The sequence below is a fragment of the Callorhinchus milii genome, unplaced genomic scaffold, assembly GCF_018977255.1.
Source record: "Callorhinchus milii isolate IMCB2004 unplaced genomic scaffold, IMCB_Cmil_1.0 Scaffold5, whole genome shotgun sequence".
Lineage (NCBI taxonomy): Eukaryota > Metazoa > Chordata > Chondrichthyes > Chimaeriformes > Callorhinchidae > Callorhinchus > Callorhinchus milii.
Window position 1 is genome coordinate 22,088,501 of NW_024704746.1, and position 25,971 is coordinate 22,114,471.

Consider the following 25,971-nt stretch of genomic DNA (forward strand, 5'->3'; position numbering starts at 1 on the left):
AAAAAAAATGGAGGCTTTCAAATCGCAAAAGATCAACCCGGGCTGAAAAGGGGCTTTACTTTTGAGGCCTTTTCTCGTAGGTAAAAAGAAACGTGATTGAGTCTTGTGTTTTGCATTTGTTTTCTGGACCTTTCCCTCTTCTTTTGTCCGAGGAAAGATATAGAAAGGGGAGGACAGGGAGGAGGGCTGTAAAACCAAGCACCCTTCGCCAGCATTCAAAAGTTACGTGGAGGAACTTTCTTCTGCTCATAGCTTCTCTCCCAATCACGTTGGTCTCATTAGAGTACATGCTGTTCGTTACCACAAGGGGATGCTGTTTTATCAGCCTCAATTCTTTGGCAAAAAGCAAAAATACCTCAGATGCTGGAAAGCTGAAACACAAACAGAAGTCGATGGGAACGTTTAGCAGGTTAGGCAGCCTCTATGGAGAGAGGAAAGTGAGTTAACTTTTCAGGTCGTGGAGTCCTGTAGCTCAGTGGTTAGAGCACTCGCCTCGCAAGTGAGAGGACCTGGGTTCGATTCCCGGGCAGGGAAACCTTAGGCAAGTTTCCTTACTCCACACGCCTGTTTACCCAGCAGTAGGTAGGAACCCGGTTGTTAGTCAATCGGCGAATCGCTTTTCCAGGGTAATAATCCCTTCAAAAAATAATAATAATACGGTCACTCAATCCACTACTGTTTCTAGGACACTGTTGTGAGCAATTGGCTGCTGCGTTTTGTTCACAAAACATAGTCAATTCGTTCACTTTACGGTATATTCTGTGAAGCGCTTTGAGACGTCAGGCCTGGAGTTTACCCAATGAAAGGCAATCACGTGATTTTTTTGCATTAAAATGGATTCTCCTCCGCTGAGCATCATAGTCTGGGAACAGTGAAGTTTTCTCGGGCTTTGGCCGAAGATATAAACGTTTGAAAGGGACTGCGCAGATGTATGACTTAGGCGATGATACGATTTATCCAGATCAGACTTATGAGAATTTACTGTCGTTCAAAATGGCGCGTTGTACAGTACGAAAATTTCTCCCCACACTTCTTGGACAGCGATCTCTGTGAAGCTAATGCCTTGGAAAGATGTCAAGTGGAGGTTTGGAACTTTTCCATAAGGAGGAGCCCAGTAGACCACAAGGAGGCCTGGAGGTGGTTTGTCTGTGTTCATGTCTCACTTGACAAATGGTGCATTCCATTGCAGGAAGGAGTAATAATAACACAGTATAAAACAATACAAAATGACATTTGTTATAGCTCCTTTCATGTCCCAAGACGCTTCATAGAATATACTATAAAGTGAAATGACTGTATTTCACTATAGTCGAAATGCGGCAGCCAGTTGCGCAAAGAAGCGTCCCACAAACAGCAGTGGATTGAATGACCAAATTCTCTTAAACTCCACCTGAACAGGTGAACAGACTTGGCTTCGACAGTCCGTCCCCCAAAAGACGACTTCTGGATGTGGCACTGGATTCTCAGCCGGTCCATGATCTCACAGTGGGCTTCAAACCCACAAGCTTCTGGCCCAAAAGGCAAGAATGCTGCCAACTGAGACCTTAGTATAAAGGCTTGGCTAAGGTTTGCATCTGGCTGTCAGGCCTGAAACACAATGGGGCCTCTCAGGGCAGATAGCCATTAGAGATGGTAATTCAAATTTTTCAGAAATCGAACTAGATTTCAGGGATTGTCAATCATGATTAAGGGGTGCTGGGGCATTCGCTTCAATATCCACAGATGGGTGACCTTCACCCCTATAACCAGCTGGTCCCTGTAAACCCAGACAAACTGACTGTTGTCTGATTTTAAATCCCCCCAAATTGGCAACTTAAGTTCTGTTTTAAAGGGAATCTTGCATGTAATAGGCACGGATTCCAACTCTGATTCCAATTCCAAGTTATGCTGCCCTTGGCTTGCAGGATGATTTCTATAGATTACAAGATCTTGCTTTTGCTGATTATCTTTGGTTTGCCAGGTGACTGACACATGCAGAAACCCATCACCGTGCTTAAGAGTATCCAAACCAAGCTGAACATTCCTTATCCCATTTACACATGGAAATCCCAGAGATATTTATGGAATGGAATGCACACTCTCTCCTTGGAAGGACACAATCTGCTTAACTAATTCCGGAAAGTACATATTAGGTGCAGGTTGGAAAGAGCCAAGGCTTGGGGACCCCAGAGTGTGGTTGGGGTAACTGCTGGAGTCTAACCGGCTAAAATTACATAACTTGCCTTTGAGAGCACTGCCTGGCAAGCTTTCCTGCTGCTTGTCCAGGTAGGACCACCCTACTTGTTGGGGCTTTGGCTTGCAGGGTTAACAGGAGCAGAGTGGAAAGAGTTCCTGCTCCCAATGACTGATCTGCCCTTCCTGGTCCTGCTGATGAGCCAGGCTGGGCTGGTCTGTGCTGTCATCAGCTGTTCCCTGGAATACTGCGGATCCGTTTGGCTCAGGAACTGGACTACCGCGACTGTCACAGAGGGCTGGCTCGATTCCCACATTCCTGCTCCAAGAAGACCAGGCTTATCTTCCCCAAAGGAGAATAATTATGTCATTGGCCAACTTACAGTGTAGTTTCCCTACAAAATACTCTATCACTATACCTTTGCAGTAAACTCTGTGACATGCTTTGAGACATCCATTGATCCAGTGTGACTCCCTTGTTGTAACAATGAATGCTGCACAGAAGGTGACATCATTGGGTTAGCAATGACTTTAAAGTGACACTGCACCAGCTTGCCATGTTAGTAACTCTTTGGAGCATCTGCGGAAGATGTATAATAACAGCAGGTGTTTGCTTTAGAGACAAGGGGTGGCTGAGAGCGGGGTGGGACAGCAACGATGAGGCCCGAAACAAATAACCCCATCAGATGCGAGTTTCACTGCAAAAACACCAAATTGCATTTCAACTTATTCTTGGCAGGGCATCAGTTGAGTTCGTTCGGTTTAGCAACAGCCAGTTTCCAGCCGTCTTCAACACCCAATGTCTGTATTTAGCAAGAGTATATATTGGTTATATAATGACACAAGATGCTGTTTTAGAGAGGATGATTCAGGAGGCAGATTGCTTCTGCTCTCTGCCATTATTTAAACTTGGGAGATTTATATATGTCATTACAGCAACATTACTTATCGGTCTGTCCTTCACTCTGGGTAGCAAAGTGGCTTCCCTTTCCCTTTCCGGGACCTTTTTGGCCACATTGACAGAACTAGATTTAGTGGCTGCATCGTACAGTCTTAATTCTCTCCGTTTACTTTTTTTTATATTTTGCTACCTAGCTAAGTCCTTCCGTCCAGATGAATTCAATTCCCCCCCCGCCCCCTCCACCTGGAAACACAAAGCTCAAGACTTTTCATCTCGAGCTACACTCGTATTTAATGCCCCACCTGAAAAATTTATAACTAGTACATTTTTAATGGCCACTGTTTAAATTATAGAAATGCAAAGACACTTCTCCACCCCACCCTCCGCCCAGCCCAACCCACTTAAATTGGATCATTTTCATTCTTCAATAAAAGTGAAACCCACTTGTATTGTGTCCCAATGTAGCCCGAAACCAATTACAGCGCGATCCCAAGTTGCCAGGCTCCACTAGCTCCCAATTACCGAACGATTCGATTTCAAGATCCTCTCACTCGTTTTCAAATCCCTTCATGCCCTCGCACCTGCCTACCTCTCCGATTTGCTTAACCCTCCACTTCACCACTCGCTGCCTCCGCTCGGCTGGCTCCGGCCTCCTGTTTGTCCCTCGTCCTCTCTGCTCCACCATCGGTGGCTGTGTCTTCAGCCACTACACCCTGAAACTCTGGAACTCTTTCCCTCAATCCCTCCGCCTTGCTCCCTCTGTCCCCACTTTCAAATCGCACCTAAAGGTCTTCCCCCTTGATCGTGCTTACGGTCACCTCCCACCTCCCTCTTCCCCCCCCGCCACCGGCTCGGGGTCAGACTCCGCCACTGTCAAGCGCTCCGGGACGCTACCCCACGTGAAGGGCGCTATATAAATGCAAGTTGTTGTTGTACTGGAAGTGCAGGAAATAACATCAGCAGTGACCTGACGACCCGGAAATGCTGTATAGCGGCTGTGTATTTTGTAGAGAACACAGCAACCAGTTTGTGCTCAGCATTGTCCCACAAACAGCCATGAAGTAAATGGCCAATTATATCTGGAGGATTGCTACGTGGAGAAACCCCCTACTCTGTTGAATATGGCCATGGGATCTTTAAAATCCACCTGAACAGCAGAGGGGACCTCAATTTAACAGTTCACCCGCGGACGGCATCAGAGTATCAGCCTATTTGAGTTCAAAGTCCCGACTTGGGGCTTGAACTCACAACCTCTTACTTGGAGGTGACATTGCAACTAGCTGAGCCAGGCTGACACATTACTGTACCTCCTTGCCTGCAGATTACTCTGGAACTCTTTGAGACTTTTCTCAGCGTGACGAGGAGCTATAAAACTGCTAGTTCTTTTGTTTGGCCAGAGGCTATGAACAGCGACGTGTCTGCAGAAGAATAAGTGGCATTTTGAGTTTATAGAACATTTCTTAAAACCTAAATACCATCAAAAACTGCCAACAGAATTTAACCTAGACAACTTGTCTCTGGTCCACAAAGGTCATTAACCCCCACATCTCCACTATTAAGCCCAAGCAAGTCAGCTGCTGCACTCAAAGATCCACACTCCCCTCTTTCCCCCTCACCCCATGTCCCAGTGTGTCTAAAACAAATCATCTCCATTAAAAGCAATCAATTGACCAAAGCATCTCATTGGCAATTCAATGTAACAAATCCTCTTTCCCTTCATTTAAACCTAGTCTTGCACCCTTCCTCTCTGGGCTCCACATACCTATCCACACTTTGGTGCAGCAATTGCTGTAACCTGTTTTTATTTGAACAGCAAACAAGCTATGTTGAACAGAGCCAGAATTTTGCCTTGCAATTATATAAAGAAAGAGGAGATGCAATAATCAAAATCAAGTGAGGCTTTAACTGGGACACAGTTTGGGTGGAGGCAAGTGGGAGCTGAATGATATGCCCTCTTTTAGTTTGTTTAATGAAACGCATTGTGTTTGGACACAATTGACTCCTTAATTCTATGCCATTATCAGTTGAGAAGGGAATAATCTTGTGAAAGGCAGTGGGAAAATTAATAGAACAAAAATAGGTCGAATGTCAGGCATCAGCCTGGCTCAGTTGGTAGCCTTCTCACCTCTCAGCTCTGCTTCAGAAGGTTCCAAGAAGTTCAAGCCCTCCCCACATCAGGACTCTGTCTAGGCTGATGCTCCAGTACAGTGTTCGAGGAGTATTGTGTTGTAAGAGATGCCATCCTTGTGGCTGAGACGATGATCCAAGTTCTCTGTTCGAGTGGACACAAAGGATACCGTGGCACTATTCGAAAAGATAAGAGTTTCTGCAGATGTCCTGACCAACAATCTCCCAGATAATAATTGGTGATTCACTTCTTGTGTTTGTGTAAATTGGTTGCCACATTCGTCTACAGAATACACAGTTATTGCACATGACAGTAAATCCTACGATGTGCCAAGGAGACGTCCTCCCGACGTGAAAGGCGATATATCGAATGCAAATGTTATTATTATGGCGGAAAGGAACCCACACAGGTTGGACAAGTGAGACGCTCACACAGTGCACAGAAATAATAATTCAGTCACTCCGTCCACGACTGTTTGTGGGACGCTGCTGCGCGCAATTGGCTGCCGCGTTTCGCCCACAAACCAAACAGTGAATTCACTTGATCGTATATCCCGTGAAGCGCTTTGAGACGTCTCGAAGACGTGATAAGGCGCGATATCAAATGCAAGGATTATTTATTATAACTGTATCACTAAGTGAAGATGAAAACAACTTCCTCAGCAGTGTGTGTCTTGAGTCATAAAGATCAGAACAGAGGGTTTCCGTGTTGGAATCTTTATGAAATAAACCTGAGCAAAGCTCAACCTGATCATTGGAGAAGGTTGTGCTGAGTTAGCCGATCCCAGCCAGGGCGGGGCTGAGAATTTTGCAGTTGTCCTCGGTGCCCTTGGGACAGGGAGGAGAAATTGAAGCTAAAGTTACTGCTTTTAATTGATAACTCGAAAACTCCTGCCTCTGTGTGTGTGTGTGTGTGTGTGTGTGTGTGTGTGTGCGCGCGCGCAAGTCGGGTGATGACAAGACAGGATTAGGTTGCAGGATGATGCCCCCTTGGGGTCAAATAGCCTGGCGACACTCGCATAAATAATGACCGTTGTGGAATGTACAGGCATAGACAGATACTTGAGGAATTGTTTACACGTGGAGTGAAAAGTGATTGCAATTCCTCCATTTGCTATAAGCATCTCTAACACTGGGATTGTCTCAAAACTTTACCAAGTTTCTGTAATGTGTAGTGACTGTGTATTTGTAGGCGAATGTGGCAGCCAGTGTTGGCCAGGAAACCATGAAGGGCCTTCTTCAACCAAGCCACTGTGGTGAACATTAAAGTCTTAACATTTCGGATCAAAATTTGGGAAAAATTATTGAATACGGTTCTAATTTGGAAACCAGTTTTTAAGAACTGCAATGAAATTGGCTTACAAATTAAGACGACACCATAGAAATTTTCCCAATAATTCCGGCCAACCTTAGATTTTAAGACAACAGACTTAAGTTAAGATTGAAAGAATGTGACAATCCTGGCTGAGATCTCACTCTCCACTGCACCAGCGACCTCAACGGTCCTGAGCTCTGGGACTTGATATCTCGCCAAGTTCTCAAGTTATTAAATTAAATCTGACCCCAAACTCCCCCACCCATCCAAAGCTTTGTACACCAATAACACCACCACCTTACATTTACATATAATCGCCCCTCGTGCAGGGTAGCATTCCAGAGCGCATGGGACCAAGAGGCCAATTTAAATGAGCCTACTTCTGCCCAGGGTTGACGGGAAACTGGGAAGTTAAACCTGGGAAGTTAAACCTAGTACCCAAATGAGCGATTGTCATTAAGGTCAGCACAGCCGGGGGATGAAACCTGGAACTTTCTGGGTCTGCATGGCTTTGTTCTTTGCCTGGAAATGGCTTTGACAATGGGGCCATCGGTGGTCTGATGGGAAGAGGGAATGGGGGGGGACTTCCTCCTTTTTGTTCAAATCTATTATTGAACAAAGGATTAGGCTGGTTGACTTCAGGAGCCGGAATAATCTGGGAAAGCACAGCTGTCCCTGGGACTAGAAACAATCACTTGACCTATCCCAGATCCAGCTGAACCGATGCCAGATACACACACACCACAACTTCACAAAAGGACCAAGGTTTTGGCTTCCTGAGCCTCAATTATTTGACTCAATGATGCCTTCTGTGGTGCCACAATGCTATCAATTGGTGCTGCTGTCTGTCTGAAATTAAAGGGGCTGTAACTCCTTTCAGATATATAATCCTGCAAGCCTGAAACAATACAGGGAGTGATTGCTGGCTCTCACCTGTGACTCGATGGCTTTCAAGGCGACAGTGCTTTTGTGTGTTTCCTGCTGAGCTGCGCTGCTCACCAGGCAGCTCCCAGAGAGCTTCTGGTATTTGCCATCCACCTTGCGAGGGCTCAAAGCGATGTTTTGTTGGATATCAACTGGTGACTATCCTCCTGGGGAGAAGTAACCAGGGTATTTTTTCAGCTGAGCTGGCTCCGTGGTGACGTGCTTGGCAACGGAATGTCAAACTCGAGCCAACCCCTCTGTGGTGGTCTCAGTAATCCGTTTCCTGAGCCAAGCAGATCAGCAGTACTCCAGAGGACTGCTGATAGCAACAGGAGTAGGCCATTCAGCCCCATGAGCCTGTTCCCCCATTGGACCTCAATTCCAATTACCTGCTGTTGCCCCATATCCCTTGATAACCTTACCCAAAACGATGAAAAGGCCAACCAGCCTGATAGGCAAGACGTGGAGGGACAGACTGGGAACAGTTGGCCTCATAGAGTTGTATAAAATGTTAAATAGGATTTAAAAGAAAGTAAACCTAGAACAATATTTTAGGATGCAACAAAACTGTTGCACAAGTTGCCTAGAGCTGCGGAAGGCAATTTCAGGACAGACGTCAGGAAGCTTTTCTTTACCCAGAGGGTAAGTAATGACTGGAATGGGTTGCCAATAAGGATGGTTGAAGCCAGGACACTGGGACTCATTTAAAGCAAAACACAGCTTGATGCTGTGATGGTAGGAATGTTGGGTAGATTTTCTGAAGGGATGAGATCAGATGGGCTGATGGGTCTTCATCCAAACTAATCTCATGATTTTTTTTTGCCTGCTTAAACTTCACGGTTTAATCAACCGAAGAGGTGGCTGTGGGCATTAATTCTGCTGCGCTGTACACAGGACAATTTTGATGGATGAAAGCTCTCGAGCCCTACTTACACCAGCTGTCTTTTATTGGTGTAGATCCAGATTTAACAAAAAATACAAAAACCAACTAACCAAACTTTAATTTGGAATAAAATGAACCTTCACCCACTGACTGTGAGTACAAGCCTAAGATTGCTTCATATTCAGCTCCAGCCAGCGAACCTGCCAGCAGGTTCCTGTAAATCGTGTCCACTGACCAGATCCAATTAAATGTATGCACCAAACCCTTAATTATGGGGTCCAATTTGAGAGATTTGCAGAAGGATTTTATAAATAAAAGCATGCGTGGCTGGACAACCCACTGAAACTTTGCTCGGAAACCTGTATCCTATTTGGCTTCAGTGATGTGCATTTCCAAAGGGTCAGTGGGCAGAAGTAAACCCAGAACAATACTGTCCGATACACCAAGTCAGCAGAACAAAAGGGCACAGGTTCAGGGTTACAGTGGACAATTTCAGGACAGATCCCAGGAAATGTTTCAGTACAGACACCAAGCGGGAAATATTTCTTTACACAATTAACGACTGGAACGGGTTTTGAGGGAGGGTGATTGAGGTCAGCACCTCGCTTAGTTTCGAAACAACTTGATGCTGTAATGGGAGGATGGTAAAGTGGGTATTCTGAGATGTAAATCCAAAGGGCCTTCTTCATCCAAACCTCTCTCTTGATCTTGTGACATACACAAGTAATTAAAAGTTATCCCAACTAATCCCAATGGTGCCACTAATATTTATGTACCTGTAGAAAGCAAGATAAACCTTCCTGAACCATGAAGTCTTGAAATCGGGCAAAATTCCAGCATTTAGGGAATTTAAACCTATTCCCTTGGGTATTGTGGACACAGGGATTGTAGCAATTGGTGTTATTACTCTTTGCAAAGTATCAGAAACGTTTCTTTTCCAAAAGAAATGGCTTCGCCATAGAAACACCACATTGGTTATTCTTTTATTGTCCACGTGACAATACGTTATAATACGTTATAAACATTCCCTGTTGTTCCCTCTCTCGCCCCCCACCCCCCCCCCCCACCCCACCACCCAATCCTCCGAGGAAGGGTATTCTATTCCAGGGTAAATTTACAGGACTAGACAAACCTCCCAAGCTCATTAAGCGTGCAATGTTGAACCCCTGCCAAACACTCTAGGGGGAATCTTCAGCATTTCCCTGCCAGAAGCGGTGTGCTGTCTGCCCACTGAAGGTCACACCAGCATTAGCTTTGCTTTGCTTCACGTACCTTTCAAATACCAGTGGGCGACATTGTTGGCATTATCCAGGGTTCTGTGTCAGTTTCGTGTCTCGGCGGGCAGATATCGCTGTCAGGTGAGCATGTTTTGATATCTGGTTTCCTGGTTAGTTCAGCAGCAACAACACACCCAAGCCTAACAGAGTTGGACCAAGTGTCAGGCTTTTCCAAACACCCTCAGTCCACGTGTCTGTTTCTTGGGGCAATGTCTAACCTGCACACAAAGAAGCCGTTATTTAATGTACTGCACAGCCTCACACCACCTCCCCTCCTCCCGAAGGTTTCCATTTCCTCCCTGGTCAAACCTGACTCAGGTATTCCCGAAATGTGGCTTGCAATCGGTGAAATGAAATCAATCTTTGTTCCCCTTTCAATCTTCGAGCAGCAGCTGCAAAAAAAAATGTTGCATTGCATTCGCTGAAATACTTCCCATATCACACTTTGTATGTCGCTACTTGGAGGATATGTTCATTTCCTCTCTCCCCTCCCCACCCCCCCCAACCACCTCAGTCTCCCCATTTACGGTTGAGCTTCTCAAAGGGCAATGTTATGAAAATACATTGTAAAAACAGAGAACACTAGTCAATGGGACTAATTCACCAGCATCACATCATTTGTCTCTGTGACCTTTCTGAGGGAGTGTTTCTGTAATCCATGTGTATCAATTGTACCATTGAAGTATATCCAATGTTTTTTTTCACATCATGGAATCTGTGCATGTAAGGATGGAATCAGGGCTTCTAACACTCTCATCTCTGGGTCAGAAGGTTGTGGGTTCAAGCCCATATCGGGACTTTTGAAATCATGTAGCCTTGGGGTGAGCTGCATTGTTGGAGGTGCGGTCCTTTGGGTGAAACTTTGGATGAGGTCCTCTGTCGTGGACTCGTGGAGTCCTGTAGCTCAGTGGTTAGAACACTCGCTTTGCAAGTGAGAGGCCTGAGTTCAATTCCAGGCAGAGGGCGAAACCTTGGGCAAGTTTCCTTACTCCACACAGAGCCTAATAATAATCCCTCCAAAACAAAAACAATAATAAATTGGTCATTTTCAATCTACAACTGTTTGTGGGACATTGCTGTGCGCAATTGGCTGCCGCGTTCGCCCACAAATATACAGTCAATTCACTTTACAGTGTGTTCTGTGAAGCGCTTTGGGACGTCCTCCCGAGACGTGAAAAGCGCTATATCAAATGCAAGGATTATTATTATTATTATTATCCCCATTCAGGTGGATGTCAAAGATCCTGTGGCACTATGTGAAAATAGAATTGAGTTTCACCCGGTATTCTGACCAACAATTCCCCAAATAATATTAGTAAAAATAATCCTTGCATTTGATAATAAAATAAAATTCATAATAAATAAAATCACCTCATCACTGTTTGTGGGACGTTGCTGTGTACAAATTAGGTGCTGCATTTCCCCGTTTCAGCAACCCCCTCCCCCCGGATAAAATTGGGGGTCACTCACTCCGTAGCTGTTTGTGGGACATTGCTGTGTGTATCTGGTTGCTACGTTTGCTACAAATATGCAGTCACTATACTTCACAGCGAATCTCGTGAAGCGATTTGAGACGTCCTCCTGACGTGAAATGAGTTACATCAAATCCAAGCATTATTATTATTACAAATTTATACCATTCTCGAGAGGAATGTAAAGCTGAGCACAATATCACGAGGCCGACAGCCAGACAGACAGACAGACAGGGTTTAAGATGCTGACGTTCACGACTGGTGCAGTGCAACCAGTGCTGATAACAAGCGCTCAAGTTGCTAACGGTTTTATGACCTCGTCGGTCACATTGCCTTGGGTTCAGACTGTTTTTCAACCGAGATGAACTGCCTCAGGAACCAGCGGCTACGGGTGGTAATCTGATATCACCCAAAACAGCAGAGTTCTAATCAGCAAAAGGCTGTTCTCATAAATCAACTGTTACCAATGTTTTTATGTTCGGTGTAATCCTTGTTGACAGAGATGTGCGGCAGGACTGAAAATGTTGTAGATGCAACAAATGTGGAGACTGATGCATTCTCTCGTTAACCTCGAGAAAGCTGAGCACAACTGGCCAGACAGGCCCTGGATAATAGGGCTCCACAACAGACCAGGCAAGTCTGTGCCGGTCTCGCACTTCACCCAGAATAGCCGAGGCAAAAATATTTTTTCGCGTGCTTAGCTCGCTGGAGTGCCAGCTCCTGCTCGCTTCCTTTGGAAGCTTCGCTCGCTCACTTTAACCCCTCGTTTATTCCTCGTGTGAATCACTCAAAGAGGCTGAAATCGCGCCTCAGCTGCACTCCCGATCTTGACGCCCTCCAGGCACGTTGTTCCCCGCGCGTCAGCAGCCCACCAGTGCCCTGCCTAAAGTACCGGCTCTTCTTCTGTGCGAGTCCAGACAGTGGGTGTCGAGACAGTGGGTGTCTAGGCATGGTGATGGGTTTCCATCATGTGCCAGACACCTTGTCCAACGTGTCCCACGCGTGTATCTCCATCTCAATACAAATCCAATACAAAATGACATTTGTATAGTGCCTTTCACGTCAGGAAGACGTCCAACGGCAATAGTAATTAGTGAGCGCATTTCCATGTTGGCAGGGTAGCGTCGCAGAGAGCTTAAACTCCAGTTTCTTACCCCAATAAACCATAGAGATCCTAGAAAACACAGTCCCCGATGGTGGGGCTGGTGAGGTCGAGAGTCGTGCAAAAGCCACGAGGCAAAGGGGGTGGAGGGAGGAGGAAGGTGTGAGCAGGTCGGACAATAGGCTTTGGAGTATATACTTCAGTAATGTTGCCCACTGTGGTGTAAGGCACAGAAAACAGGAGACCCTCCTCTCTACCCCCCACCCCGGAACATTTGTTAATTATTTGTTGAATAAACTGACCCCGACTGACCTCCAGACGTGCGGCCACACAGTAGAGAAATGATCCTCTGGTACGTGGGGAGCTAGTAATATGCTCTCTTATTTGTTGTGCTCACACAGTATGAACTAATGGTTGCTCCAGGAGGTCAACTTCCTTTAGGGAATAGAAATCTTTTTTTAAAGGAACATATTTGTTCTGTTGCCACGGCAATATTTTGTGCCTTGAGCACCTGCTTTCACATTTCCAAACAACTTGAAGTGCTGGGTTTTGAACCGCTGCATGGTAAAAGGGCTAATTCATATTTTTGGTTTTGATCATGTCTTTGAGATGTCGCAAGGCACTTCACAGGATATACTGCAAGGTCTATTGACTGTCTTTTGTGGGCGAAACGCGGCAGGGACTTTGAGCACAGCAATGTCCCACAAACAGCCATGGAATGAATGCCCAATTTTATTCAGCGGATTGTTGGCCAGAACACTGGACGAGAGAAACTCGCATCTCTTTTCGGATCGTGCCATGGGATCTTTAACATACATTTGAACAGGCAGACAGGACCTCACTTTAATGTCTCATCCGAAACACGGCACCTCTGACAATGTAACATTCCCCCAAAACTGCGTTGGAGTGTCAGCTTAGACTATATGATTCCAAGTCTTGACATCAGGGCTTGAACCCACAACCTTCTGACTCAGAGGCGATTGAGGGGAGGGTGAAAGGCATGGCAGCCTCCAAACCCGGTCAAACGTGAGCTACAGTTCAGATCTGTCTTTACGATGTACATCTGTATTTTATTCAGCGTTTCGGACAGAACTGCGGACAGCTAAGAGTTCAGAATGTCGGAGTGATTAAGCCGGAATCACTGTATGTTCTTTTAAGAGGACAGTGAGCTGTAAAGTGCCAAATCACTGCACTAGTCTGCGTCATTGCAGAGTACAAGCTGAACCTCTGTGGGAACAGACACAAGAATTCTGTGTCAAGTAGTGTTAAATAAGGAAACTAGCAGTGCGAACCAGTACAAAGTGGTAACTTATTGCCTTTCTTCCTCCGCCCCCTTCCCCTGAAGTTACCCATTTGTAGGAGTGGCGTTGGTGAGAATGTAGTAGAAAGTTAGTGCCTCCGAAATAGGACATTGTCTCTTCAAAGTCACAATATTAAGTAGCATCTTCCCCTGGAGGAGCCATTAGGACAAGCCCATTCCAAAGGACTTAGCCGTGACACGGCCTTGTCTGTGGGTACAGCGAGTTTACGATGAAGTGGTGATGTGCCGCCCAAAAAACCTTCATAAATTAAAGGTAAACACATAATAATAATAATCCTTGCATCAATCTTCTATATACTAATAATGACAAAATGTTTGTCTGTGTGTCCACCAAGATCGCAATAACCGATTGATGTAGAGACGTAATTTATGCCTCATCGTAAAGGTCTTGTATGGCGGACTGTCACGGGCATATTTTTTTTCGAGGCTCTCCTGTCATTGATGAGCTATATTAAAAATAGCTTTAATTAAGCCCCAAAATATGAGATATACATGGTATTCTGCAACAAAGTAGCGACAGAGGAAATCACACACCTTTCTAGAGGGATACATCTATACTAATCAAGCCACAATGTCTGTCTGTGTGTCCGTCCACCAATAACGCAATAAACTTTTGACCTAGAGACATAATTTATACCTCATTGGAAAGGTCTTGCTTGGGGGAGTGTCATGGCCATATTTGTTTGGGGAGAAACTCCTACTGCTGATGAGCTATGACCTAAACAAGCTCATCACACATTTATGGCAGTTTTGCTGAAGGTGTACACACAATGTTTATGGCGTGTTAAATAGATTGTGAGTGGTATCACTGAAATCTACATTCCATGTTGGATCCTTTGGTTGCGAGCGTAGATGCAATGTGTACAGCTAGTTTCATATAGCGCCATATCACATCATTGAGATGTCTCAAGGCGCTTCACAGGATACACTGTAAAGTGTAGTGACTGTATATCTTGTGGACGAAACGCAGTAGACAATTGCGCACAGCAGTGTCCCACAAACAGTCGTGGATTGAGTGACCAAATCATGGCAATGACTGACCATCATGCTCACTCACTCTGTCTGTCTGTCTGTCTGTCTGGTCCCTTTAAATAACCTACACTGCATTTTTTTGGGGGGACGGGGGTTGGAATTGCTTGATGGATATGGGGAAATACAGCACCAGGAGCCATTTGACTGTGGGAAAGGATTGGCTAATCCTACTCTAAACAAGCAACGAAAAGGCAGCTATTTTTAGGCATCTCTGTTTTCATCATGTCTCTGTATTTTGAAGGTTGCTGTGGAAATTTTGAGTGTGGCCCCATCCTTACCACCGTTCTGTTTCTCTTTTGCGAATGTTTACATTCCCCTCACCTCCCCCGCGCCTCTCCATTTCCCCCTATCCTCCCCGATTCTCGGAACACTTTAATCGAGGAATGTCATCCGCTGCTTTAGGGTGTGTTACAGTCACGTTAAGCTGTTACAATCAGCGGTGTGCTAAGCCCATCAGCAGGGTTAGCAAGTGTGGAAATGGATCCACTTGCAGCGCACTCTGGGGAAAGGGGAATTAACCCTTTGCCTGAAGCCGCGTTGGTTCTAATCACCAAGTGCTGCTATCTGAAGTCTCAGAATAAAGGCAGAGGTTTCTTTAACTGCCTAATGCTGCGTTTACCTTGCAGCATTTCCTCTTATCTGGAGTAGCAGTGCAAGATTCATTAGGTGGTGAAACTCACTTCAACTGTTTCCGTAGGCAACAGCATTGGCAACCACAATAAATGCTGTCTTGAGAAGAACACACTTAGCTCTCATCCCCCACAACCTCCGAGATGCGTTTCTTACTGGATCTAAATCTTTTCCCCAAAAACGTCCAAAAATTGACATCCCACATGTGTGTTGCTGCAGTGCTCACAAACTCTGCTCCTCTTTCCAACGTTTCCCCTTTCCTCCCCATCCTCTCCTCCTCCTTCTCGACCCCTTGGATAAAATTGCTCATTCGTGTCATGGCTGTTTGTGGGAGGTTAAATTGGCTATTGCGTTCGCCTGCAAAATAAAAAACACCCAATCACTGCACTTTACAGTAAATCCTGGGAGGCACTTTGAGACATTTTGATGGTGTTGCCCTATATCAAGTGAAAGGAGTATTATTAATATTCTCACCGTACTTGGTTATCCACATTGTCTCCGTCAAAGGCCTGTCTCTGTCCTTTGTGAAAGATGCTACGTCAGTGCAAGTTGTTACTGCTGCTGCTGTTGAATCCTCTCTTCCTTCCCCCCCAGTGTAAAAGGTGCAAATTCAGGCGATAGGCGATAGGAAGACCTTTACTTAAAGCTGCTCCAGTTGGGTTATTTCAAGGGTACCTGCAGTGGTAGACAAGGCCTGTCTGCCGTCAATAAACAAGAATCACTCCCCTCCCTGAACGTTTCCCTGGATTCAATCACAGCAAACTCCCCTGTGCACAGGAACTTAGCCTCATTGCGTTGGAGGTATTGCGTGGAAACCTGGCTCCGGCAGCAAAGACTCAGTAAAATTGGATTTGGGATGCCTTTGGAAGGCAACAGGTTAAAACTCAGTGTTGCACATTGGCCCTTGTAAAGCACTTGAAGACGGGCTCCTCAGTGAAAGGCACTTTAGTAAAAGTGCCATTTTGTTCTTGTCAGCGATGCTTCGAAACATTAACAGCAAGAGCTGATGTTGTTTCTCTGGTTTTCAATGGAGAGAACGCAGAGGAGGAATGGAATCCTCTTTGTGTTCAGAGTTGCTGATGATAATCAGCGCAGCACTGACAGAGGCTGAACCCTTGTCAGCGTGAAGCACTGCAGGGCATTACTCGATAGCACAAGGCCTGCCTTCCCACAACCCACATAACTGCTGATGGAGCCACAAGGCTGTTGATGTTTCCTATCTGGAGCTTCAACCACAGACACCGACAGCAAAGCGTTTGTTCCAATTACACCAAACCCAGCTGATACATCAACCCGACATGAAAGGCACTGTATAAGTGCAATTTGTTGTTGTTGTTGGTGGTGGTGGTTGTACCTGTGAGGTACGGTGCTTAAAGTGCTCCGAGATGCCGTCCGGTGTGAAGGGTGCTATTATAAATGCAAGTTGTCATTGCTTTCCAGACAGTGCGTTTCAGGGACTGTGTCGAGAAAGCATTGGGCATCATGGGGAAGTCAGGTTGCAGTTCCCCCTAGACTATTGCTGTGGGAGAGCTGGATTAACACAGTGCCCATGCCAATTTAGCACTCTTGATTCACGTAACACGATCGTCCCATTGTAATGTTACTGCATTGTATTCTCTCAAAGAGAAGCTGAATGTCTTAAGAGGAGGTTGACTGGCCATGAGTATTACAGAGCCAAGAACTGTAACCCCATGAAAACCAGGCATTATCTCACAGCCTAGGCTCATGGCCAAGAAGATATCATCTTCCACAATCCTTTCCCTCAGCTTAACTGCTGAAAGATGTTGTTTGAAGAGATGTTGACAAGACATAGAGTATGGACTCATTGCTCAAAATATTGTTGGCCAACTATCAATAGTCACCACCACAATATTAACCAACCGGGAGTTGTTTTGTGAACAAGTATTTTAGTGTTTCTTTTAAGAAAATTTTCAGGCTCTTTACATAAATTTGCCTGTGTACCCAGCAGTAAGTAGGAATCTGCCTGTTAGTTTTCCAGGGGTAATAATCCCTCCCCCCAAAAATGTGGTCACTCAATCCACGACTGTTTTGGGGCATTGCTGTGCGGAATTGGTTGCCGCGTTTCGCCCATAAAATACACAGTCAATCCACTTTACAATGTATTCTATGAAGCGCTTTGAGACGTCCCAACGACATGATAAGACGCTATATCAAATGCAAGGATTATTATCATTGATAAATTCAGATGTGACTTCCGTTAAGAGCTATATTCAACTTTCAAGCAGAATTGAAGATTTATGTAAAAAGATGCTCACACTGAAATGCTAAGGAAAGTGTTCTTAAGTCTAGGCCCAGGTGGAGTTTCTCCCTCCTCATCACTTGCCAGCGGCTGCTGCTGGAAAGTATGTTTTTGTGTATGAAACACACAAATGCAAATGTGAAAATGAAACTCTTCTGGCATATTTCCCACTCAACGGAATGCCCTATTGATGATCACTATCTTCCAGTCAGCTCCCGGCACCTGTTAAGCATCATCCAACACAAGTTAGTACCTTCGGGAGGAGGGAAAGGAATGATGTTTGAGAAATCACAAACCAAGCGCATCGGGAACAAGTTCATTGCCTGTGTTAATATCACAAAACAGATGGATGAGAAAGGGACTTTTTATGAAACCTGAATCGGGGCTCAATTCTCATTGCCAGTTCTATGTTTCTATAAAAATCCCCACGAGCTGATAGCCCATATAGCACAGTCCTCTCTCCGACAGCCCAAGCACCATATATTCTGCGATGATTTTTGCTTGACGTTTGCTGGGACTTGCCGGGCTGTGAGTTCTGCTCTGAAAAGGTTGTACAATTCTGCTCGACGGCTAGCTATTCCACTCGGCTCAACTTGGCCCTGGGCACTCCGAGCAGTCAGTTGAAGGCCTGAGAAACACAAGTGCCACAATATTCCGTATAATCCTCTCTTATAGCTGGTGCTGAATCCACAAAGCCAGGCCTCAGTTGAAAGGATTGCTCTCAGATAATGACAGCCTATGGGGTGGAAGTAGGATTGACACTTCCCATTTAGCGACAGACATTGTGTTCTAGAATCCCCTGTTGCAGACAGACAGTTCCCTATTGTGCAGCGTGCTCTCTCTTGCTGGCAGCGTGGCAGTGCCAATCCGGCTTTTCTTTCCCATTCTAGCTCTTCATTATTATCTGTTATCACATGCCAAATGCTGATGCACGTACTCCCATTGTGCTTGCTCAGCGTGTTGCATTGTTCCGGCTACACCAACGCCAACATCAACAGCCGAACGTCTCGTCTCGTATATATGTACCAGTGTCCAGGAAAGAAAGCTAACGTCCCTCTCAAGTCTCATTTATTCAAGGTTGAAACATGTGGCAATTCATAACAGCGTGAACCTGTAATGAAATGTGTGGACATCTCATGTGCCTATTTCACCTGGAATATTAGATGATGAAAGCCCTTGGTTATGCCATCGGCTCCTCCTGCCCTTCCATATCTATGCATACAATTTCGGAAGAGTCGGAAACGAAGGGGCAAGATCTATAGGCGGAAATGCACAGATGGGAGAAGTGGGAGGGCAGACAGTTCATGAGGTTTACACAATTACAGTTCACCTTAGTTCTGCTACCAAATTTGTACTGAGTATCAACATTAAACCATTGTAGGTTTCATTTATGTCCAGACCGAATGTAACCATTAATCAGCACAAACCGATGCATCTTGAAGGAAGAACTCCAGCCAGGGTCAAGACCAGTGTCATTCCCGCAAAAGACTATAATTCTATAACTGTGGCACAAGATGTCATTTGAGTCCTGCAGCAGACATGTCTACCACCCCTTGCACACAAGGCTTCTAAGTCAAGTTGTTAGCAAAGCTATCAAGCGCAGAAATGTAAACCCATTTGGGAAACTGCAGGATGCAGGGCTGAGAAGAGGAATTGGACAACTTGAATTGAATTGATTCTAAGTCTGCGCAGCAGAGCCCGAGTCTCCCAGTTCAGAAAAAATATCCTAACTACCCCTTTAAATTTTGTTGTTGCTGCAGTCCTAAGCGATCGCCTTGTCAACGTTGTAACCTGACAGCAAAGGCGTATCATTTTTCATTGGAAATTGCAGTCTGAGGTCTGCGTTGTGCTGCGCACGCCTGAACTCTGACCTTGTCCTGACAAACTCAGCTGCAAACTCTCCCGCTGTGATGACAGAGCCATCACACACACACACACACACACACATACAGAATAACACACGCACACACGTGCAACAATGGCTGTGTCATTACCGAGAAGAATTTGGAACGATGAAAAATTAAACCGGAGGTGTAATTGTTGTTTCCACTTCCAGAGTTAACCTCTTGCATAGGCACACGCACGCACAACACGTACACACGCCACACACACACACCACACAACACACACAAATAAAAAAACCCAAGCTGAATACTGTACGGTACGATGAAAAAATGTGACACAGCAACCTGATTGCTGCCTTGCTGAGAGCAAGTGGGAAGCAGGTACAGCCTGGAACACAGGCAAATCCATCTACAAATAAATAAATTGATAAATAAACATCTAACAATTACACACTGCACTAAATTGATCTTACGGACATACAGGGATAAGCTCCCTGTGACGTGCTTTGAGACGTCTCGAAGACGTGTTAAGGCGCTATATCAAATGCAAGGATTATTATTATTATTATCTGTCAAAATCCCTGTGTCTTTTTCAAGTGGATATCCTACACATTCTTTCATCTAGATATGGCCTTAGTTTTTTTTCAAACATGATTTTGGAGGGAGTAAGTGTTACAGTTCACAGTGTCAGAGATGCCTCTGCTTTGGTGAGCCTTTCAACCAAGCATTTTCCTGCTGCTCCTGGGAGCATTTGTTTCTCTTCCAACAAAATAAATCAGCAAATCTGTCAGTTAAGATATATAGAATAATGACTAGGAAACAGTAATTACCTAGAGAATACCTGCCTGAGACTAATTAAGCGGCAGTATAAGTTTCTATACAAAAGAGTAAAGTGTGACTTGTTTGTAACTCTCTTCGGAACACTTAAGATGAAAAGACAGCCTGGAAAGCACTCCTGGAGCTCTTCTGTGTACAGAATATATCATATGAAATTGGTGGGGGTCAGTCCTGTTTTGTTTCCTGATGGCGAGTGTAATGGTAGACACCAGGCTGTGATGTTACACTAAATCGATGCCCGAGACAGTCTTGAGTAAAGGATTGTCTATCATCAAGCCCCCAGATAGTTCAGTTGATAACTTCACTGCCAAATAAGCATCGGAGGATTATTCTGTGTTGGGAGTAACCTTAGAGTTACGGCACTCTCTCAACTGGCTCGAAACCCCGAAGATCTAAACTCTTGGACAAAACTTAGTCCATTAGATCACCTCAACAACAACAACTTGCATTTATATAGCGCCCCCCCCTCCCCAAATAAAATTGGCCATTCATCTCCTTATGGGACATTACTGTGCAAAAATTGGTCTGTTGCATTTGCCTGTAAAAAACACACACACACACACACACACGCACAGAAAAGAGCAGGAGATAAAGAGGAGAAAATAAGTTCTTAAAAAAAACTCACATAAGTCCTCATGTGTTTTGAGGCAAGGTGCTGACAAATGTGCTCACAGTAATAGAGACAGGACGAGGCTGATCAATTCACCACCAGGCATCGTGGTGGCAAGTCAATTGAGTTTTCAGACGAGGCTGAGATTTTCTTGGCTGTTTCAGCGTCTCTCCTGGAACTCCTCCAGAACAGAGACAAAGACTCTTTAAAATGCCATTTTTATGCATTCATTTTGCAGTTATTATTCCAAAGGTGTTCTGTAGTGATTTGTAAACAAAGGGGGCTGCAACTAAGGAGATCTCGGGCTAATCTCTGTGGGCGCTGATTTGGAAGCAGTTAGTTGGCGTTCATTTAGAACATTAACTATTTGGTGTGTGGAGGCTTTTTGCTCTTACTTTTCCTTCTTTACGGCTCCCATGATCTTACCCGCCAGGCTGTCGGTGGGCATAAGGCGTTTCATTGTTCACAGTAATAGCCCTCGCATTTCATGCAGCGATTTTCACAACGGGAGGACGTCTCTTAAGCACTTCACAGGACTTTAGTGTGAGGTTTGGTGACCATGTTCTTTGCTCGACGAGTTATGTACTTTACTGTATTAATGCCTTCCTAAAAGTGCAAGAGCTTCCCGATGTAATGAAAATACGAGTTTGCATAGGAGAACAATTCTAGTCTCCGCAGCGTTTCTGTTTGAGAGAAGACTTGGAGGGGAGGAAGGCCTTCAAACATTCCTAGAATTGGTACAGCTCTAAAACTGTCAGCGCTTCTCAAAAGTGTTGTATATTGCACCTGAATCTGAGGGATGCAGATGAAATATTCTCTCCCGTATCCCCTCCCCCACCCCCTACACACACGCAATCACTGTCAAGACAGTAGAGATCGTGATTTTGACTGGGTTCAGCTCTTCCTGAGAAGATTGGTAACCGTTTAAAATTAATGTGTACATGTGTGTGTGTGCGCGCGTGCGCGCGTGTGTGTGGCGTGGTAAGGAATTTCCAAAAGATTTGAGACAATAAATATTTGAGAACTGATTAATTTGGGAGGAAATATCCATGCCCAGTCCAGTCCAGCCCAGTTCATGGAAATCTATTCTATCCGCTTAAGCAAGGCCACTTCTGCATCAGGGAAGATTGTCACAATGAGAAGAATAGGGACTGACAGAGGCAGCTTTGTGTGAAACGTGAGCTCAATTTCACTGGGGACTGGGTTAGAACTTGTAACGCGAATCGGTGGTGACACATCAGGAAATTGTGTGGTGTGGGGTGGGGGTGGCGGGAGAGATGGGGTGCTGGGGGGGAGGAGGGAGGAGAGGAGATTATAAATTAACTACAATATGTTAGCGGGTGCAGTAACTGCATGGAGTGCTTCAGTTTAGAGTGATAATTGGCGAATCCTCGTCAACACTCGCTCCCAGGTAGACTGATGTGATGTTTTACACTCCTGGTCTTTGTTCCACCCCAACCCAGCGCACAGCACACGCTCAGTGCCACTTTATTACTTGACAACCTAACATATCCCCCAGTTCCAAGCCGACTCTCCTTTGATGCAAACGCAAGGTGTTGACTGTGAAAGAGTGTGCGTGTATTCTTACAACTAAACCATTTGTCTTATTGCACCAAACAGCAACGGAGCAGTGACTCTGATGTAGCTGCTCATTTTTCCATCTGTTCGGAGACCGTTAATTACATTGATTGTAGAGTGATGAATTGTTTAAGAACCTGCCAGGACTCAGGATGTCAATGCACTGCAGTGATCAGCTGCTCATTACACCTTATTTATAGCTGTATCTGCCATTAACATCCAATAAAAGAGATGTGCATGGATTCTGCTGTCTTAAAGGTACAGCTGAATAATGGACTCCCTTGACCTTTATGTGAAAGGATGTCCCTGGCATGAAGTCAGGGCACTAAAAATCCTACAGTAATGCTGTTATTCTAGGCCAGATCTTGTAGTATGCAGCAACATTCATTGTGAAGAATAAGATCACCTCCAAATGATCACTTTCTTTGGGTCAGTCAGAATGTTGTGGGTTCAAGGTCCACGTTGGGACTTTGAGTTCACAGTCTATGCTGACACTCCAACGTAGTGAGGGGGGGGTGGGGGGGGTGCGGAGTGCTGGATAATTATAGGTGCACAAATCATGTTAACATTTGGGTTCAATTATAATAATAATCCTTGCATTTGATATAGCGCCTTATCACATCTTTGAGACGTCTCAAAGCGCTTCACAAGAATATACTGTAAAGTGAATTGACTGTATATTTTGTGGGTGAAACGCAGCAGCCAATTGCACACAGCAGCGTCCCCACAAACAGTTGTGGATTGAGTGACCACATTATTATTATTAATTTGAAGGGTTTATTATCCCCAGAAAAGCGATCCACCAATCAACTAACAACTGGGTTCCTACTTACCGATAGGTAAACAGAGGCGTGTGGAGTAAGGAAACTTGCCTAATGTTTTGCCCTGCCTGGGAATCAAACCTGGTCCTCTGGCTTGTGAGGTGAGGGCTCTAATCACTGAGCTACAGGACTCCACAATGTGTCAGAGTTCACAATTCATGCTTCTTCTTGGCAGCGAGTGCCACGTGAAACAAGTTAACGTCTGAATGGGGTGGCTTAACCTGGCGACTCTGGACTGGAGACAGCTCAGTTCAGCTGGATCGTTTGTGCCATGCTATTAACAACTGGCATCTCTCATCACCGTATCACCTTACATGCAACATGTCAAGACAGCAATTATTTTGTGGGTTCAGCCTTATTTCCGAGCGGCAGAGCAGTGATTGTTTAGTTCAGCTGGTATGGTGTGGAACATTTTTTTTCCCAAACAGCATTATTCTGTGGCTGAAGTCAGTGACGATAAGGTGCTGTTAGGGCTATGACACATACTGACAGGACATCGAGCTGTGGCCAATATTTTGCAAACAATGTTTGTTTCCAGCATCTGCTGGGCTTGGGGCTCAGTTGCAATCCTCACTTGTGTGTTAGCTCGCACTGCCCAGAGGGGTTACTTTGGCTATTGTTTTCGTACATTTTCCAGTAGGGGACCACTTGATACCAATCTTACTGCCAACAGGGATTCTTGCCACACAGCTCCTGTTAACCCTACAAGCCGAAGCCCTAACAGGTAGGGTGGTCCTAGCTGGACAAGCCATTGAAAATGCCAGACAGCATTTTCAATGGCAAGCTATGCAGTTTTAGCTGGTTTAACTCCAGCAGTTACCCCAACCTTGGCTCTTGCCAACAAGCACTGAATACTTTTGCGGAACTGGGGCAAGTAGGGTGCGTCCCTCCACAGAGGGAGTGCACATTTCACTCTAGACGCAAGGAAACTTCCATGTGTAAGTTGCATAGATATGTGGAACTCTTAAGTGTTGCTGGGTTTCTGTATATGCCAAAATAAAAGCAATTTGAGGCAGGATATGTGTAGCTGATATTTTCCCACCACTCCCCAGATCAGATTCTGTGCTGATTAGTTTTGAAGTGAGGGTTAGCAATAAGCAATTGTCCCCAGGGCTAGCACAAGAAAGGGGGAGCGTTGTAAAGGGCATGTTGCGGTTGCGGAGCAACAAGCAACAACAACAACAAATTACATTTACACAGTGCCTCTCCAGCCAGAAGGTCGTCCCAAGGCGTTGGACAGTCAGGGATCCACACCCGAGCTGAGGGTTGGGATCAGGAGGGGTGGATGGAGGGTAGGAGTAAGAGGGTGACTGAAGGCACTGTTGAAGACGAGGGTCTTGAGACGGGTCTCAATGCAGCCAATGAAAGGAGGAATTGAGAGGTTTCGAGGAAGTAAATGTCTCCTTAAAATCAACTGTTCCGCTTTAGCTCTGCTGCATAAATTCAACCTCCATCCTCCAGATTTTAATGTAACATGTTAACGCTTCTGGATATCAGCTTTGCGAATCTATGCTGAAGGGACTCATCACAGTTTAAAAGATTTAAACTGTCTGTGTGTTGGGAACTGATTGAGTTGCATGAAGTTGGCTTTGGTGTAGATGTGAGTTTGATGATATGGAAGCAGGTAGTGCAGCTGATCTATCAAGGGTGTACTTTATGCATGCAGACAAGCTCCCTTTATCTTACTGTAATAAGTATTGCTGTAAGGCAAAACCAAGTCTAGCTCTCAAACAAGGCAGCAGAGAAGAAAGTCTCCTTTCTGTAATAGCTGTTGAGGTTGCTGATTGAAGGTATCTCCCCAGGCTTTGTCAATCTGGTACAATATAAAAATAATCCTTGCATTTGGTATCGAACAGACTATTTACTAAATGCACCAGATGCATCTTTTGATGGAATATCAGCCATTGTTTTTATCATATATCACACTATGCCCTATAACAATAATAATCATTGCATTTGATATACAATACAATATAAAATTACATTTGTATAGCGCCTTTAAGATCCTTATCGTGTATTTGAGACGTCTCAAAGCGCTTCACAGATATATTGAAAGTGTAGTGACTGTATATTTTGTGGGCGAAAAGAAATAATCCTCCAAAAAGAAATAATAACAATAACAATATGGTCAGTCAGTCCATACAGTGTCCTGTATGTAAAGGGTAGTGGAAATCTGCAACTCTTTCCCCCAAAAGACTGTGGATGCTGAATCCATTGAAATTTTCAAGACCAAAATTGATAGATTTTTGTTAGGTCAGGGTGTCAGGGGATATGGAGCAAATCCAAGTAAACTGAGTTGAGGTACATTCTGATAGGATGGATTACTCCTGTTCCTATGTTTTCTGTGAACACCATGCAATTATCAGTTTGAATAGCTTCACAATCTTGGTCCAATAAGGATTATAATAGGAGACTATCCTCCTACCAGTTTTGAATAGTCCTGTGAGATTATGTTTAAATGCACTCCCTTGATTTACTTCCTAATGAAAAGGGAGGGCAGTAAACCATTCGATGCACCAAGTGCTAAAATAGGGTCTGGGAAGGCTACTTTTAATATCAAAGCTTATAAAGTGAAGAAAATCAATATTCTCACTTAGATTTACATTGGCTCTGTGCAACTGTTTGATGATGAATTTTTAATTAAAATTGTTGGACTCCTTGCAGCGATCATTACTCCACTGAAACCAGTGTACGGAGTTAAAGTGTCTTTGATGGAACAGACGCCCAAATGTTATTTTATACCCAATTTTTCAAAGAGGTTGTTTCCTTAGCACTCTCCAGCAAACTGGGCATTCTGTGATCTGATGGTAATTGTATTCCTTGTTATAATCTCTAACCTGATTTGTCACTAGATGTCTGTAGCAC

General features: G+C 44.8%; 1 protein-coding gene across 1 annotated transcript in view; it reads left to right on the forward strand.

Moving 5' to 3' along the window:
* The window catches only part of pik3r3b (phosphoinositide-3-kinase, regulatory subunit 3b (gamma)), a 187,469-nt gene that overhangs the window by 55,113 nt on the left and 106,385 nt on the right, over window positions 1-25,971 (forward strand). The gene's annotated exons all lie outside the window — the stretch shown is intronic.